This window comes from Humulus lupulus, chromosome 3, assembly GCF_963169125.1.
Source record: "Humulus lupulus chromosome 3, drHumLupu1.1, whole genome shotgun sequence".
In the NCBI taxonomy this organism is placed as follows: Eukaryota; Viridiplantae; Streptophyta; class Magnoliopsida; order Rosales; family Cannabaceae; genus Humulus; species Humulus lupulus.
Genome location: NC_084795.1, coordinates 117,390,910 through 117,406,772, shown reverse-complemented (window position 1 = coordinate 117,406,772; position 15,863 = coordinate 117,390,910). Strand labels below are relative to the sequence as shown.

General features: G+C 35.8%; 1 pseudogene; it reads left to right on the top strand.

Annotated features, from left to right (window-relative positions):
• The first annotated feature begins 729 nt into the window (after nucleotides 1-729).
• On the top strand, nucleotides 730-13,748 carry LOC133824965 (ubiquitin carboxyl-terminal hydrolase 9-like; annotated as a pseudogene).
• Nucleotides 13,749-15,863: the final 2,115 nt, after the last annotated feature.

Sequence of the window (15,863 nt, the reverse complement as noted above, 5' to 3'; positions counted from 1 at the left end):
TGTTGAGGGTATGATTTTGAGCTATGTGCAGTGTTTCTGGCATGAGAAGATCCTATTCTGCAGTGTTAGCAGAGAGTCACGAATTTGGTGTTTAGTTGTGAGATGGGTAACTACTAGTAACTTGAAAATTGGTGTTGTTTCTAAAATAATAAGGAAAAAGTGGTATTTTTGATAAAGAGTGAAAGGACTAGGTTTCCCTTGAGGTTTAGTATAGAAGTGAGTTAGAAGGAGGGGTAGAATGGTCATCTAAGCTCTAAACTAGACAAACCCACAGCTGAAGTTAGCCTTCACGTTCTAGGCTCCTCTAGAGACCCTTGGTCATTTGGTTCAAGTTTTCAAGAAGGAAGAGGAGAGCTCAAGACTAGGCAGCTGGATTTTTGAAGGAATTTGGAAGTGAATTCAGTTGAAGAGGACATTAGCAGCCGTTCACATCTAGGAATCTCAAAATTTAAGAGGAGGTAAGGATTTCATTTTTGTGGTTTAGGTACTTTATGTTTTTCTTGAGGAATGTGAAGTTGATTTCTGAATGTGGGTTTTGGGGTGATATTTTGAGGAAATAAAACTTGGGGATTTCAGGATTGAAGCTTGGAGTGGCATTGGAGGCAACTTAGGGTCGAAGTCTGATCTAAAGGTAAGGATTCCTTGAGGTTTTGAAAATTTTATGGTTTGGTTTACATTTCTGTAGAATTTTAAATTATCGATTGAAATTGGCAACAATTATTTGCCAAGATGGATGCTAGACTTCACCGAACTGAAGAAGAGCTTCGACATTTGAGGGAACAGGCCCCTCCTCAGGGCAGTGGGTTACAAATTCCGCAGATTGTGGTACCAGTGCCACCCCAACCTGCAGTGGAGAATAGATGGGAACCTTTGTATGAGAGGTTTAGGAAACAACATCCTCTCACTTTAAAGGGTGGCCTAGACCCACTGCAGGCATATCAATGGATGAACATGATCTCTTCCATCCTGGATTTCATGAGGGTGGAAGGAAATGAGAGAGTAGCTTGCACCAGCTACATGTTAAGAGAAGATGCCCGCATTTGGTGGGATGTGGTGTCTCAGAGGAGAAATATAGCAGTCATGACCTTGGAAGAGTTCACGAATATGTTCAATGAAAATTATTACAGTGTCGCAGTCCAAGCAGTGAAGGTGGAAGAGTTTACGAACCTGACTCAGAATCGGATGACGGTTACTGAGAATGCTTTGAAGTTTGATCAGTTAGTGAAGTTCACGACATATTTTGTGCCGAATGACATGACACGAAGAGATCAGTTTGTGCGGGGATTGAATGTCATGATGTCCCGTGATGTCAAGATAACTTTGGATCCAGGGACTACCACTTATGCATAGGTAGTGGACAAGGTTCTTACAACTGAGGGGGCCGAGGATCAGATATGGAAATAGGGTGCTGCTAGGCGCGATGCTTGGAGGATGGTGCCTCCTTTCTTTTGGATCTAGCCGGGGTAGTGGCCCCAGTGAGCAGAAGAGAAAGTCCCTAGACTCTTTTGTTCCTCTTGGATCGGATAGGAGGGCACGGGGTGCTTTTAGTGGCCATCAAGGTTGGGGAGACAACTAGAGGAGTTTCCTAGTGTGTCCTTGATGCAGACGATGACATCAGGGAGAGTACAGGATCAAGGCCTACTTTGCTTGTGGGAGCATTAGTCATTTGAGGAAGGACTGCCCACAAGCCAGGAAGGAAGAGCCAAAATAGAGAGTCAGTCTCACTCCTGCCAGAGTATTTACCTTGACCTAGATTGAGGCTGAGGCTAGTCCCTTGGTCGTGACAAGTAAGATCTCTAGTGCTGGTTCTTCTTCTACTGCATTAAACGACTCAGGGGCTACTCATTCATTTGTTTGTGCTAGAGTGATAGATCAGTTGTGTAGACCTAGTTATTTGTATGCTTGGGGATTTCAGACTTTGTTTCCGACTGGGGAGCTGGTAGTCTATAGGAGATGGGTTAGAGAATTGCCACTGGAGATAGACAGTAGGGAGTTGTCTGTTGATCTGATTGAGTTAGCGATGGAGGACTTTGATATGATCCTAGGGTGGATTGGTTATCGAAGTATGGCGCGACGATTGACTGCAAGCGCAAGATGGTGACTTTTGAACTAGAAGGAGAGGTACCCTTTGTATTCATGGGGATAGTGAGTGGACCGCGAGTACCTATTATTTTGGCACTGAAGGCTAGAGACCTAATTCAAGAGGGCTGCATAGGATTCCTAGCAAACATTGTAGACACTTCAAGAGTTGTTTCAGTTGGACCAGATGAGACTAGGCTAGTATATGAGTTTCTTGATTTGTTCCCTATAGACTTACTAGGGTTGCCATCACACCAAGAGATTGAGTTCATCATAGAGTTGACACCAAGGGCAGAGCTAGTGTCTAGGACACATTATAGAATGACTTTGGCAGAGTTGAAGGAACTGAAGATTCAGTTAGAAGAGTTACTAGATTTGGGATTCATCAGACCCGGTTTTTCGTCGTGGGGTGCTCAAGTGTTGTTCGTGAAGAAGAAGGATTGGTCCTTACGGATGTGCATTGATTATAGAGAGTTGAACAAGTTGACCATCAAGCACAAGTACCCACTACCTAGGATCGACGATTTATTTTACCAATTACAAAGGAAGACAATGTTCTCTATGATTTACCTTCGATTAGGCTACCACCAGTTTAGGATTAAAGAGGAGGACATACCAAAAACCATTTTCTACACGAGGTATGGAAACTATGAATTCCTGTTTATGTCCTTCCGATTAACCAACGCCCTAGTAGCCTTCATGGACTTGATGAATAGGGTTTTTAAGGATTATCTAGACAAGTTTGTGATCATATTCATTGACAACATACTGGTGTAGTCTCAGTCAGAGACAGAGCACGAGCAACATCTACGCCTTGTATTATAGCGATTGAGAGATCATATATTATATGCTAATTTTAGCAATTGTGAGTTTTGGCTATCGGAAGTAACATTTCTGGGTCATATTTTCAATAAGGAGGGGATTATGGTTGACCCAAGTAAGATTGACGCAGTGAGGAATTGGCCCAGACCGAACAGTGTACCAGAGGTTAGGAGCTTTTTAGGAATGGCAGGGTATTATCGATGATTCCTCAAGGGATTCTCCATAATAGCCACAACATTGACTGAACTGACATGGAAGAAGACAAAGTGTGTATGGAAAGATAGGTATGAGAACCGTTTCAAGGAGCTAAAGCGGCGACCAATCATCGCTCCAGTATTGAGTCTGCCATCAGACAATGAGAAGTTTGTAGTCTATTGTGATGCTTCTAGATAGGGTTTGGGATGTGTATTGATGCAAGCTTGAAAGGTGATAGCCTACGCGGTGATACAGTTGAAGGAGTACGAGCAGAGGTATCCCACACATGATCTATAATTGGCGGCGGTTGTATTTGCACTTAAGGTTTGGAGGCATTATCTATATGGAGAGAATTGTGAAATATACACTGACCATAGGTGTTTGAAGTACTTCTTTAGTCAGAAGGATCTGAACATGCGCTAGAGGCGTTGGGTCAAGTTAGTAAAGGATTCTGATGGTGCTATTCTATACCTTCCTTGAAAGGCCAATGTGGTGGCTGACGCGCTGAGTTGGAAGGGCTCAGGATAGTTGTTCAGTTCGAGGCAGATATCAGACAAGTTAGCTGAAAAGATGACTAGAACAGGTATAGAGTTGGTGGTTGGCAAGTTAGCCCACATCAATCTTCAGTCTACACTTCTTGAGAGGATTAAGGAGGCACAAAGGGAGGATTCCCAGTTGAGAGAGCACAAAGAGGGTGTCATGGATTGAGCGGGTAAAGACTTTTCTATTTTGGAGATGGGATTACTGAAGTATAAAGGCCGGACTTGTATTCCAATGGATTCCGGGTACGATGAAGATGTACCAAGATTTGAGAACTCTGTATTGGTGGCCAGGAATGAAGAGGGATGTGGTGGATTATGTGGCCAAGTGTTTGACTTGTCAGCAGGCGAAGGCCAAAAATCAGAGGCCAGCAAGGTTATTGCAGCCTCTAGGAATTTCGGAGTGGAAATGGGAGGATATCACCATGGACTTTGTGGTTGGAATACTGAAGACCATGGGACAACATGATTCTGTGTGGGTGATTGTGGATAGGTACACCAAGTCAGCCCACTTTTTGCCTGTTAGGATAAATTATATAGTTGAGGAGTATGTTGAATTGTATGTGAAGGAAATTGTACGATGACATGGGGCTCTGAGGTCGATAGTATTTGACAGAGACCCCACCTTCACCTCCATGTTTTGGGAGAGCCTGCAGAAGGCTATGGGCACACAGTTGCAGTTTAGTACTACTTATCATCCCTAGACAGATGGGCAGTCTGAAAGGACAATTCAGGTACTGGAGGATATGTTGCGAGCCTGCGTGTTGGATTGTGGAGTAAGTATCTCCCTTTGATTGAGTTTTCATACAATCACTACACCAAATGCCCATTTCCATAACACATGAATATAATACTAATAAAAAAGTATTATGCTAGAGTACAGGCCCACTTTATGAAAAAAGGGTGGTAATAATATACCATCCCGCGCCCTTAGCATTTTTTTTCATTTGTGACCTGAAAATTTGTGAGACCCGAGAGAGACCCAATTCCTTCAACATTTCAGGGACGTATCCTTCAACATTTCTGAGACCCATCCTTTCCTTCAACATTTCTGAGACCCTTTTATTTTCCCCATTTCTTCGGCTTGGTGCTACATCTGAACTCCTCACTCTCTCTCTCGTCTTTCTACAGCCAACGTCTTTCTCATCTTTCTTCAACATTTGGGCGTGCGGTAGGGAGGTCGACGAGGTCCTCTCTATAGCCAACGTTTAAGAGATCCTACCCTCCCAAACACTTCCTCACCACCAGACCTAGACCATCACCCGATTCAACCCCCATCTTCGTCTCCCTCCCTCCCTCTCTATCTCTCTCTAAATATATATATATATATATGTTTCACTTTACCTGCTCATCTCTCAAAATTTCCCAAACCCCTTTTGGTTTTTTGATTCTTAAGTTTTTTACTTTGTTTTTTGTTGTTGGATTGTGATTATCAGCTAACCCGAAAAGTGGTCCAAAACGTTCACCTATCCGGTGGAAGCTTGTTAGGAGTTTCATGTGGAGGACCAGGCATAAGTGAAATCGTGGACAGCATGGAGGTTTTTTGTTTCAGTTTCTTTAGAGTTAATTATTTTGTGAACATATGATTCCTGACCTGAAAACATTTATTAATTTGATATTAGGAAAGAGGAATCAACATCCTTTTTGTGCTGGGTGGGAACGGAACTCATGCTGGGGCAAATGTAATTCACAAAGAGGTAATTATGCGTGTATCTGTTTACATTCCTGTGTTTCTTATCTCATAATATGGCATGCATTCAAAACTAAGGTCACTTTTGAACAGATTACTTAAAGTAGAAATCTTTTGGGATATAAATTGCTTTGGTACAAGTTGTTCTAAATTTGTAGATGTAAAGTGCTGTCTCAAGAATTAAAAGTTGATGCATTCCTGATGACTTGAATTCATTCTGCTTTTAGTTTAGGATTCATCACCATGTCTATATGTTCATGTTTTCGTATAAATTAGAAATCACTTTTGCAGAAAAAGTGATGTGTTAGGGTTTTTTTTTCTTTTCCTGTGACAACACTATTTCATGCTTCTCTTGCAGAAAAATTGTGATGTGTTAGGGTTTTTTTTTGTTTGTTATAATTGTATTACTGTAGTTGCTGAAATTGCAAACATTATACTTGTTTTTGTTTTGCTAATATATGCTCCAAACACAAGCATTAAAAGCAGATTGCTAATTGTGTCATATTGGACTTTTTATTATTAACAGAGGAGATTAGAAAGACAATCATTTATGTGTATAGGAGATGAGATGTGAGGTGTGTTATATATCATGTGTCTAAATATAAATGCTTGTTAACATGATGGTATGTTTGTTGTATGTTCTCATCACCAAAAGTCTTGGCCTACATATTCCCATGTCACACATGCTAATATATTATATTAGCACATATGCTCATGTATATTCCCTTTCTCTTTCCATTGAATATTTCTACTCTCCGTTGTGTTGGCTTAAAAATACTTGTCTGAGTGTTCAAAGCAAATTAAATATTACCTTTATCTTTACTTTTTCCATAGTATAATTCATGTCTTACATGTGTATATATATAGATAAGTATTAAAACAGAATATCATGAAATGATCAGTAAGTCTTGTAAAGCTGTAAAATTTTATTTGTCTTTTTCAATATCAAAAGTTCTTAGTTTATTTATCATTGTTTTATGACAAATTGATGTGGTTTCAGGGCTAGATTAAATTACTAAAAGAAACGGTGTTGCAATTTTAGAGTGTGGGCAACCTTAAAGGTTCTACCATTATAGGTGGGATCTATTTCACATTCTTATAAGTATATTGATTAGTGTTATTATTTACTTTTAAGTTTTTTATTCTTTAGTTTTAGATATTCTTTAATTATCAACATTTGTTTATTATCAATGCTCTCCAACTAGATGAGATTAGATCACTACAGGTTGCTCAAAGCATTCATAAGAATTAATCTGTTATTATTGTCATTTTAATTGTTGATGAATAATACTGATTAATGCCCTGTATAGTATGTTTCAATATAATTGAAGGTTTGGGTTGATCATTATGAGTAGTTTTGTCTTGGTTCGTGTTTATGCTTGTAGCCTCTATAAAGAAGAGAGAGTGCAAAGCTTGATTCTTCATCGATGAATGTTTACATTGTCTAGTGTGTCATGTTCTGTCAGTTGAATAATCTATTCTCTTTTTATACTCTGTTTGATTAGCTTAATGGTCCATTGATTGTGAAGAAAACATAAAAACTAAATTCTTCTTTCGCTCATTTTGGATATAGTAAGAAGTAATTCTATATGTTATATGTTGTGTGTGTTTATTTTTGTATGATTTGTGGGCTTTCTAAGTTTAATGTTTAATGTCTGTAAGTTTATTCGTTTTGTTTGCTTGATGGTTTAATTTTGATTTTTCTCTTATCAATATTTTTTTATTCCCTAAAGAGATTAATGAGCTGAATGTGGTTTGTGACATTTTATATATTTTTTTCCATCTTGTTCTTAGGTTCATATGGGGCGCAATTGCTGTAACTTTTTCTTAATAGAGTAATATTTATGCATCTTGAACACATTGCTCTAACTTTATATAAAGAATACAAGGACTCCAATAAACTGACTTTCTTTGGAAACCAGATTGATTTTGTTTAGTTCTTTGTTCAAAATAACACTTTTTTTTTTCTCCATTCAACTAGGTTTACATTTTGAGTAAAGTTTCTTAAGTTTGTATTTTTTGTTTTTGGGGTTATCTATTATCTCAAGTTGTAGTCTTCTTTCTAATTTTTTTTAGCAAATAATAAACATTTTTGTTCATATATATATATATATATAAATAATTTGCAGAGTTTTGCATTTGAGGAAATAGAACAAAGCAGAGAAAATTTCCTAAGAAACTCTCTATAAAATGCAAAAACAAAACAACCTTTTCAACTTTTTTTGGTTTTTATTTTATGCTAAATAGTATGTATGTATATATGCATATCTGTGTGCGCTACATGGCATAATGATATAGTTGAATATTAATTAGATATTTGTTTTTCTATGCTGCTGGGCTATGAATCTCAGACCTCTTTGTTTCTAGTTTAAAATGTGCATCAACTGTTTTTCTGGTTTAATGATATAGTTGAATAATAATTAGACATTTGTTAGTATTATGGAAATTAAGTTGGGAGTTGTAATGATTTCTGAATTATTTTTCCATCATAATACTTTCTCTTTTCTGCAAATGACTTGATTGCTAAAGAGATGTCAAATGAAAATATGAAATGAATAGTGTGGCACTAGAATGTTGAAGTGCTAGTGTGGTAGTGAACAACTAGCAGAACATGTTCAACTAATTGCTCTGTACTTGTTTTCAAGTAACACTCTCTATTAGTACCAAGGCACTCAAAGTACTAAGTCATTTGCTCTAGAATGTTTAATTGCTTTATACTCATTTTGAAAAGATACATAATCTACCAGGGAAAAGTATAAGATATAGAAACAGGGGACAATTTTGAATATTGAGATGAACCAATAGAGGGAAATTAAAAATCTTAACTTTTCATCAGTCTGATGCGTTTGCATGATTCTGTGAACATTCTGCCCCATATTGATAACAAAAAATTAAAATAGAAATCTAAATTATGTGAAGGTCATGTCAAGTTAGATAATGTCTACTAGCAAATCTTAGCTAGTTTGGTATGGTCTCATTCCATGGCAAGTATAATAAATTATTTAATGGCTACAGAATAGAGAGAATGGGGGATTACACTCTTATATTTTTTTTTAGTGGACAAATCTTAATGAATAGAAATCAAAATTTACAATTATATGCTTCACTTTTGTCCCACTACTTGAAAATGAGCTAAAAACGTGTACTTTGAAGACTAAATATCTTTATTCAACTTTAATAAATCAAAATTTAATAAACGTCTCTTTTTGAGCTATTTTTTCTTGTTGGTTTCAGTTCTTTCAATAAAATTTTCCAACTTTTGACTTGTGTTAAGGGTGAGAGGGTTGTGGTATGGTTTTTTTAGTGCAACATAATTGAAATTTATGAGTTTGGCACTGTTTCTATTATTCAGTTGTTTTAAATTTAAGAAAAAAATAATGGCTAACCTTAGTATCTAATTAATTAATAAGCATGGATTTTATTATTGTAACGAGGTACGTTCTCTGTCTCACTTATTAATTACATGGTTTATAAGTATTCCTTCTCCCATAAGATCCATTTATTAATTACATTCATATTTATATGCACGTTTTTAATGCTAACAATCTTTATTGTGAATTATCTGTAGGCGGTTAAGTGAAATATCTAATGTAAGTTCTTTTCTTGCATTTATCAAGGATATGAAGTCTCTAAGTACCTTGTAAGTAACATGGTTTCAACACATTATTACACCCTTTCTAATAAAGCATTCAAATTCAAACATATCTTTTTTCTTCTGTGATGTTCTGCTTTGAGATATAATCTAGCAACTATTAAAAAAAACCTGGAGAGTACTTAGGTACAACAATATCACTGGTACAATTCCATCGAATAACAGAGAGCTCCAACAATTACAAAAACTGTAAGTTAATTAAGAAACTCAAAACTACCCTACTTGCACTATTAACTTTTCATGTTCACTCATGAAGTTGCACTTTTTTTTTTTTTTTACAGAGATTTGAGCTTTAACAAGTTAAATGGACAGATTCCAGAATCTCTTTTCAACATTAGCTCACTCTCTTATCTGTAATACATCTTTAGTTTTCTCTCTTGGGTTAACATGCTTGTACCATTTGGTTAACTCTTTCTGTTTAAAAGAAACTGTCATTTTTTTTGGCAGTAACTTGGTTGGCAACAACTTTACAATGAATGGCTCAAACAACAGGTAATTTTCCTCAGTATTTTTGCTCAATATATTTGATCCTTTGTCATCTAAGTTCTAACCAAAATTAACTTAAATTAAATGAATGAGGATTGGTTTTCTTTAGGCTTAGATATGTGCATTGTGAATTTGAGTAGACCGATTGTATTTCTATGTTTAGGCTATTAGTTTTGGGGTTAGAAGTCTGGAATCTGAATTTAACTAGATGGAGCTTTCGATTATCTCTCTATGTTTAGGCTAACAATTTTAGGTGCACCATCTTTAAGCTGTTTAGAATTAGATTTGCATGGTTCGGCTACTTCATTTTGGTGCAACATCTTTGTTAGTAAAAAACAATTATGAAATTTTGAACATTTGGAGGGCTTATTACATGTGATTATTAAAGATAAAGTGAAGATGTTTCCCATTTAGGATTGCAATTCTATTTTCTTTCTCATACATGATTATTGTCTATTTCTCCCTAAATCTCTATCCCTATATCTTTCTATTTATCTTTTTTCTGTTGGTCTTTTATTTCTTGAATATGGGACCATTGTATTTAGTTTCACAATCACCAATTTCTCACAGTCGTATATGTTTCTTATACTTTAAATTTTCATCCCATTTTTTTTATTCTAGCACTTAATGTTTATACTTATTTTTGCTTCAATTTTTATGGGTATGATTTATTTAGGGTTTTAGCTCACATTTCTTGAGGAAAAAAACGGATAATAGTTTAGTGTTGGTTTGGGTCTTGATTCTTATTTTCTTCTCTGAGATGTTTTTGTGTTTACTATAGGTTCATGAAACATATTGATATGGTGAATATAAAAGTACATATAATTTTGGTTACTTGTACTAATGTTCTCCATTTTTATGCGTTTACATAGGAAATGAGTTGGCTTTGGTATCTATAGAACCATCCAGGTCTTCAGTTACAATTGTTGGGGGCCTACAATGTCAAATGGCCATTCAACTGGATATAGCTCTAATTTATATCAGGGAAATGCTGTAAGTTTGTCATTCTCAGATATTGATGATGGATATGATGTTTACAAGTCAGCAAAAGGAGAAAGGGGAGGTTTGGCAGGATTGCAGAATCTGGGAAATACTTGCTTTATGAACAGTGCCCTGCAATGTTTAGTTCACACGCCTCCTCTTGTTGAGTATTTCTTGCAAGATTACAAAGATGAGATCAATACTGAAAATCCTTTGGGAATGCATGTAGGTTTTAGTTCTTTTTTTATCTTCTTTCTATTTTTTTTTATGGGGATAACTTGAATTTTAAGTAGGTCTGGTGCTTATACAATTTCTAAAGTATATTTTAGCTGTGCAGGGTGAGCTTGCAATCGCCTTTGGTGAGCTGTTGAGGAAATTATGGTCCTCAAGGCAAACTACAATTGCACCACGTGTTTTCAAGGGAAAATTAGCTCGATTTGCTCCCCAGTTCAATGGCTATAACCAGCATGATTCTCAAGTTAGTATTGTATATTGAATAATAATCGCAAAGCTTTCAATACTGAATACTTCAATGTTTAATGTATTTTTATGTCCTGATGTTTATTTTTGGGATAAATTTTAGCGCATGAAGTTGGAGAAATCAATCAGTTATTTATGTTTATAGTACTCTGGTGTTGGACTTGTGCTTGCAGATGATACTGGGACTAAGTCTAAGTTTTGCTTTTATTTTTTCTCAACCTTTTTAACTTGGGCAAATGCTTTTCTTATTAATATTTAGTCACTTCATTGAGCTGATGATTTTAAAATTAAAACCTCTTTGTGTGGCTTCAGCAAACAAATTTGTATTGTGCTTATCTGTACTTTATGACGTTAGGGTCTGTTAGATATGTTTTGTATGATTAGTTTGTCCATATTGCAAATGAGATAAACCATTCAGGGTAGTTTACATGTAGCACACATACATGTATATATAATATGGGGTCGTCACAACAGGATTTTTTTTACTATCAATCAAGAAATCAATTTTGAATTCTTTATTTTAATCTAAAGTTCACCATATATCACCTTTATCCATATATCATCAATCCCCAAAAAATTTAAATACTACTTTTCGTACAGATTCTTTGTTCCTATCAATAGGCTAAAGAAGCATACCGACTGAACTGACTCCTATATATATAAATATATTTTTATAGTTTACTCTATTTTACGATCACTATATTGCTTCATGTCATAAAATTTTCTCTTTGCAGGAACTTCTTGCATTCTTGTTGGATGGACTGCATGAGGAATTAAATTATGTTAAACGAAAACCTTACATAGAAGCAAAGGATTCAGATGGTCACCCAGATGAGGAAGTTTCCGTTGAGTGTTGGAAAAATCACAGGGCCCAGAATGACTCATTGATAGTGGATGTTTGCAGGTGAGTGGAAATTAAAGTCTTCTTTCTTGAAAGCTATATTTCTTCTTTCCTTGAACCATAAGCATTTATTTTTTACTATACTGGTACAAAAGTATTTTCTTCTCTTACAATGTTTATATGTTAATGGTCAGGGTCAATATAAGTCGACACTGGTTTCCCCAGCATGTGGAAAGATTTCAATCACTTTTGATCCCTTCATGTATTTGTCGTTGCCGCTACCTTCAACTGTAACTCGGCAAATAACCATGACTGTGTTTTACGGCGATGGAAATGGTCTTCCTATGCCATACACTGTTAGTTTGCTAAAGCAAGGTTGTTGTAAAGATCTTAGTGAACAACTAAGTAATGCTTGTTGCTTGAATGCTGATGAGATTCTTCTACTTGCAGAGGTAAATTTGGTTTCCATTGATATCTGCTACAATTTATTTTATTTATTCCCTTATTTTTAGTTCTAGTGGTTGAGTAACTGTAATTTCGATTGCCAGGTTTATGAACATAAGATTTATCGATATTTGGAAAATCCCTTAGAGCTATTGGCTCCAATTGAGGAGGAGGACCATATTATGGCTTATAGACTTTCTAAAAACGTCGTGGGAAGATCCAGAATTGAAATAATTCATCGACCACATGAAAAGTAAGCTTGCATCCCTATCCTTATGTAATTGGTAAATAGCACTGGTAAACATGTGATGTACAAACTGGTGTTGCCAATCCACCTATTGAAAAATAGCTTTAACTAAGTAATTTCAGAAGGGGATTATAGTATCAATTAAAATAATTATTGGCCTTCCATAAGTAAGACTTGTTCATTAAGAAGCTGAAGTTTGTATGAATAAAGTTCAAGCGCTCCAAGTCAAGTGTTGACGGGATAATACTGGCTATATTATCTACTTTTGAGAAATATGTGTTTTAATTTTTTGTATCCTAGTCATTTTATGTCTTGGATCATCTACGCAGACTGCTTGTTAGACTTCTGCTGGATTTCCTAACTTAGATAGTTGGATTTTTCAGGTGCCCGTCAGACAGTGTTAAGGGTTGTCAAGGAAAGCTTATCGGTACCCCTTTTGTTACTTATTTAAAAGAGCCAATATGTGGAGCCAATGTTGAAGCCGTTGTTACTAGATTGTTGTCACCTTTGAAGAGAGCGCGTCCTTTAGTTAAGCTCCAGAATGGTAAGGAAAATGGATTTGAAAAAGAGGTTATTGAAGAACCATCAAACAGCTACAATTCTAAGAACCTGTCAATGGATGATGCAGAAGTAGAGGAAAAATCCAGCGAAGCGTTATCCTTTCAACTTTTTGTTACTAATGGAAACAGTTCGAGCTGCAAGCCCATTGAGAAGGACACTTTATTAAATTCCAGTAGAGTTGTAAAGGTATATTTGGACTGGACTGACAAAGAACACAACTTGTATGATATCATCTTTCTCAAGGATCTCCCTGAGGTTCACAAGGCTGGGTTAACCGTGAAGAAAACTTGACCAGAAGCTATTTCTTTGTTTACATGCTTGGAGGCATTTCTGAAGAAAGAACCTCTGGGGCCTGATGACATGTGGTGGGATACCTATTCAAATTCAGATAATTTTATACTTTGAACTTTGAAATAAATTGCCATTAATCGATGTCTTGTTCATTTTGTTTTCAATAGGTACTGCCCCAGGTGCAAGGAACATAGACAAGCTACCAAGAAACTAGACTTGTGGATGTTGCCTGAGATTCTTGTTCTCCACTTGAAAAGATTCTCGTATTACAGATACCTCAAGAAAAAATTAGACACGTCCTTGAATTTTCTTATTCAAGGCTTATATGTTGAATATTTAAGACTACTTGAATACTTTAAGAACATTTTGTTGTTGATGACAGTGTTGAATGTTTTAAATTAATTTGTGGATTGTTAATATAATGTTGAATGTTTTTACTATTTGTTATTTGAAAATCAAGTTCATTTGATGATGCTAATATATATTAGAAAGCTAATTTTAATTATATATAAAAAATTAAAATATAATATAATAAATTAGTGTTATATAAATGAATATATAATGAGAATATAAACTTATCTAAATATTAAAATAATACGAAAAATGTGTTATAATATCTATTACAATAACACTTTTTATGCAAAGAATTGTGTTATGCAAACTTCATTATATAACACAAATAATGTGTTATACTAAAGTGTAGTATAATAGAAAAAATGTGTTATACTAAAGTATAGTATAACACAAAAAATGTGTTATACTAAAGTGTAGTATAACACAAATTTATAAGTATTGAAATGTGATATATAATCCACTATAAATAACATAATTAAACACTTATCTATATATTAAAATAACACAGAAAATGTGTTATCGTTGACAGTATAATAACACATCTGTATAATAATGATAAAGTGTTACGTAAAGTACCCTGACCTACGATAACATAGTCGGTCTTAACACATCAGAAAGTAATATGGTATGTTTTGATAACACATTTTCGGTGTTATTAAAAGCATTTTTTCTTGTAGTGAATAATAGATATCAGGAGACTAACGGAGTTGCTCCGTATGAGATGTTGTATGGGAGAAAGTGCAGATCACCCATCGATTGGGATGAGACGGGTGAGAGAAGGTGTTTTGGTCTTTAGGTTGTTCAATAGACCAATGAGGCAATTGAGAAGATCAGAGCTCGAATGCTCGCCTCCTAGAGTCGGCAGAAGAGTTACTCAGACTTGAGACGCAGGAGCGTAGAGTTTCAAGTCGGTGATCATGTGTTTCTCAGAGTTTCTCCCTCAAGAGGAATGAAATAGTTTGGAGTACGCGGCAAGCTGAGCCCTAGGTTTGTTGGCCCCTTTGAGATTCTGGAACGGGTTGGAGAGTTAGCATACAGATTGGAAATGCCTCTAACTCTATCAGGGGTTGACAATGTATTTCATGTATCCATGCTCTGAAAGTATGTATTAGATTCTACGCACATGTTGAGTTATGAGAACTTGGAACTTGATCAAGATTTAACATATGAAGAGAAGCCGATTCAGATTCTCGACTGAAAGGATAAAGTCTTGTAGAGCAAGACCATTGCCTTATTAAAAGTTCTGTGGAGAAACAACAAAGTGGAAGAGGAAACTTAGGAACTTGAGACAGATATGCGGGAGCGGTATCCCAAGTTATTCAAGTAATTTCGAGGATGAAATTTCTGTATGGAGGGGATAGTTGTAGCATCCCAAATTTGCTAACAAGGCATAGGGCCTTGATTAGTGTGTTGGGAGGGAAATAATTCATTTAATTATGTTTATATGTGAATTTTATGATTATGTGATTAGAAATGCATGTTTAGGTGAATTAAATATGCTTGTGAGCCCCATTTGGCTATTAGGGGCATATTTGTAATTTGAACCCATTGAGGGTATGATTTTGAGCAATGTATAGTGTTTCCGGCATGAGGAGATCCTGTTCCACAGTGTAAGCAGAGAGTCATGAATTTGGTGTTTAGTTGTGAATTGGTAACTACTAGCAACCTGAGAATTGGTGTTGTTACTGAAATAATAAGGAAAAGGTGGTGTTTTTGATAAAGAGTGAAAGGAATTGGTTGCCCTAGAGTTTTAGTATAGAAGGTAGTGAGAAGGAGGGGTAGAATGGTCATTTAAGCACTAAACTAGACAAACCCACAACAGAAGTTAGCCTTCATGTTCTAGGCTCCTCTAGAGACCCTTGGTAATTTGGTTCAAGTTTTCAAGAAGGAAGAGGAAGCTCAATACTAGGCAGCTGGATTTTTTAAGGAATTTGGAAGTGAATTCAGTTGAAGAGGAGATTAGCAGCAATTCACACCTAGGAATCTCAAAATTTCAGAGGAGGTAAGGATTTCATTTATGTGGTTTAGGTCTTTTATGCTGTTCTTGAGGAATGTGAAGTTGATTTTTGAATTTGGGCTTTGGGGTGAAGTTTTGAGAAACTTATGCTAGGGAATTTGAGGATTGAAGCTTGGAATAGCATTGGAGGCAGCTTAGGGTCGAATTCTGATCTAAAGGTAAAGATTTCTTCAAGTTTTGAAAA